This window comes from Vollenhovia emeryi, unplaced genomic scaffold (assembly GCF_000949405.1).
Source record: "Vollenhovia emeryi isolate VEMERY1.0 unplaced genomic scaffold, V.emery_V1.0 DF944004.1, whole genome shotgun sequence".
Taxonomy (NCBI): domain Eukaryota; kingdom Metazoa; phylum Arthropoda; class Insecta; order Hymenoptera; family Formicidae; genus Vollenhovia; species Vollenhovia emeryi.
The window spans coordinates 1-2,744 of NW_011962362.1; the positions used below are offsets into that span (position 1 = coordinate 1).

At 38.7% G+C, this 2,744-nt stretch overlaps 1 long non-coding RNA gene across 2 annotated transcripts; it reads left to right on the plus strand.

Annotated features, from left to right (window-relative positions):
- Window positions 1-1,701: 1,701 nt before the first annotated feature.
- Window positions 1,702-2,679, plus strand: LOC105564390. 2 transcript variants are annotated; one of them, XR_001009118.1, is made up of 3 exons: window positions 1,702-1,734; window positions 2,241-2,358; window positions 2,442-2,679. It is a non-coding gene; the product is annotated as an uncharacterized LOC105564390 (long non-coding RNA). The 2 variants fall into 2 exon arrangements; XR_001009119.1 differs by having other exon boundaries at window positions 1,709-1,734; window positions 2,281-2,358.
- The last annotated feature ends 65 nt before the right edge of the window (window positions 2,680-2,744 follow it).

Below are 2,744 nucleotides of genomic sequence, written 5' to 3' on the forward strand. Positions count from 1 at the left end.
GGGAAGGTAGAGGGGACTAAGACAAACAGAAAAGTATTGTACTATTTTGCGCTTGGACGAATAGTTATCGAAGTGAGATGCGTGCGAGCGGTCGCGTAAGCGGCGGACGGGCAGCGGCGCGCCTCGCCTCCCTACTCCTCGCCCCGCACCGCCATTCTATTCCTCGCCGAGCGGGGCCGCTAGGCCGACGCATCTCACCGCGCGCTTACATTCGCCAGTAGGTTGGGCTAATACGGCGATTTTTAAAATTTCGTATCTCGATAACTATTCGTCCAAGCGCAAAATAGTACAATACTTTTCTGTATTCCCCTCTACCTTCCCATGACCGGAAGTCAAAGTCTTGCGTAGCACCCTTAATAAAATATTTTGATCGCATAATCAATTGCCTGGTTAGATTTTTCTTATCAAGACCTCTTGACTTGCCCCTTGTTATGCCTTATAATTTCTAATAGGAGGGTAGTAGGGCATCAGTAGGCATCCTATTAAAAATATTTAATTTTTTAACCTTAAAAATAAATAATGTTCAAAATATGTTACAAATTATGTAATTATCAAAAGTATATTCAGGTCATTGAAGTTTATCCATGATCCAGACAACCAGCTGTCAGATCATATCGGCTCGCCTCTTATACTAATACAGAATGATTTTTACTTACGAGAAAGGCTAACGCGCGGTCGCCACATCGCAGCAGTGAGTGGTTACTAGTACTACATGTTCTGAAAATATACGAGAATATGCGAAAAATAATATACTACTAAACATGTTATAGGGATGATCTCATTATGTTAATTACGTTTTACAGTATTGTTTTATAATATACGTAACAATATATTCTGATAATATACGATATAACATATACGAGAAATAACATACTGTAAAAGATATTCTGAAAACATCCTAAAAATATACGAAAACTGATATACTACAGGAGATATTATAGAGATATTCTCAGTATATTCAGTACCGGCCTTATGGCGGGGCCCGGTTGAGTGGTCGCCCAGGGCGCCAAATCTGTAGGGGCACCGCTGCCTGGTTTCACCTAGTTTGAGAGAGATTCCCTAAAATATAAAAACAAAATGGGGTTCGTCGTTCGATATTATTACCCTGTCTTTTCTTTCGCAAGAATTTCGAGCCCTTGAATTTGAATGGGCGCCACGATAATCTTGCTCAGGGCGCCAATAGCTGCGTTCGGCATTGTAAATCCGAGGCGTCGGAGTGCTCTTTCGCATTCGAGTGAGCGAGAGGGGAGAATGAGATAGATAGGGAGGAGGAGCACTCCGACGCCTCGCGTTTGCAATGCCGAACGCAGCTAGTGTTGTTAAAACCGGCACTGAGTATATTATGTACAGTACGTACATTCATAGTATGAGTATAGAATATTCGTATAATATCATGTGCTGTCTGGGTAACGAAGTGAGGTCCCCCGGAGGGGCGGAGGAGGAACATACTGTCTCCACGCATGTACTTCCACCGTTGTACTGTTCCACTTGGGTTTCGACTTTCCACGTGAAGCGAGATCCACTCCACACCTTACACAGTTTGGAAAAAATTTGATCTATTGATTATGAAGGGAACGTTATAAAGCTGAGGTGGAGACCTTGACAAAATATGTCAAGGTCAAGGTCATTTGCGGTGGCTGACCTAATCTAAATATTTATCATATTATACTGTAAAGCTGTTTATTTCATAAAAATGGTGCCTTCTCCAATTGAAGACATTGCTGCAAGAACGAGGTAAGTCCACATTTTATGTTTCCGAGATAAACGAAAAAAACTTTCCCCCGTTTTCAAATTTTGTTTCAGAAAGTTTATTTATTTTACATTATATTCTTCTTAGCTATCCATTAGCGCATACTTATTCAAATAATAACAAACTTTCAAAATGCATGAAATTTTAACACTTTTAATTTGGACTTGCCACGTTCTAGCACCAAAAATCGAAAAAATGCCTAGCAACAGAACATAAACAAAAATATTTGAAAGTAGTACCTTTTAGATAGTTATAGTGATAAATTAGTAAAAATAAATAATAAACTATTAAATTAGGTAATTTTTTTCCGCACTTGCCTCGTTCTTGCACCAATCTGCTTAGAGGGGCAAGTCCAAAAATCTCAGTTTATTTAACTAACAATGCACTTACGTACGTCGTTTTTACACCAATCGATCGGGCTTGGAACGTTGCATATAATGGTGTTAAAACATCATTTTCGCCAAAAAGTGGACTTACCTCGTTCTTGCAGCAATGTCTTCAATTTCTTTTAATAAGTAAAAAAAATTCAGATCTCTTTCTGCAGAAAGTGTGATCTTTTCGCTCTGTGGGAAGAGCTGATTTAAAACGATGTCTGGATTACATAGCGGGTTAGTTCACCTTGACCCGATCTTGAAATATGTTATTGCGTATGTTACGTCACATTTAAGATAACCCGTAATTTACATTGCAGGTCAAAGGCAGATTGCACTTCATACAACATCATTGGTTATATGTATAACTTCCATAATGCGACAAAATCGGTCTATAACTAAGATAAAGTCGTTAAGTTTGCGACGCAGTATAGTAACATATGTAATTATTGAAAATATAAGACGAATCTAATGGCGTCAGATTCTTGCGATGTCGAGATCAAGAAACAATACAGGGTGAGGCATTTAAAACTGTTTTTCAGAATATTTGGAAAAATACAAATCGGATTAAAAAAAAGTTGCAATAAAAGTTGTTCACCTCGAAGAGGGTCATCCATTAACAT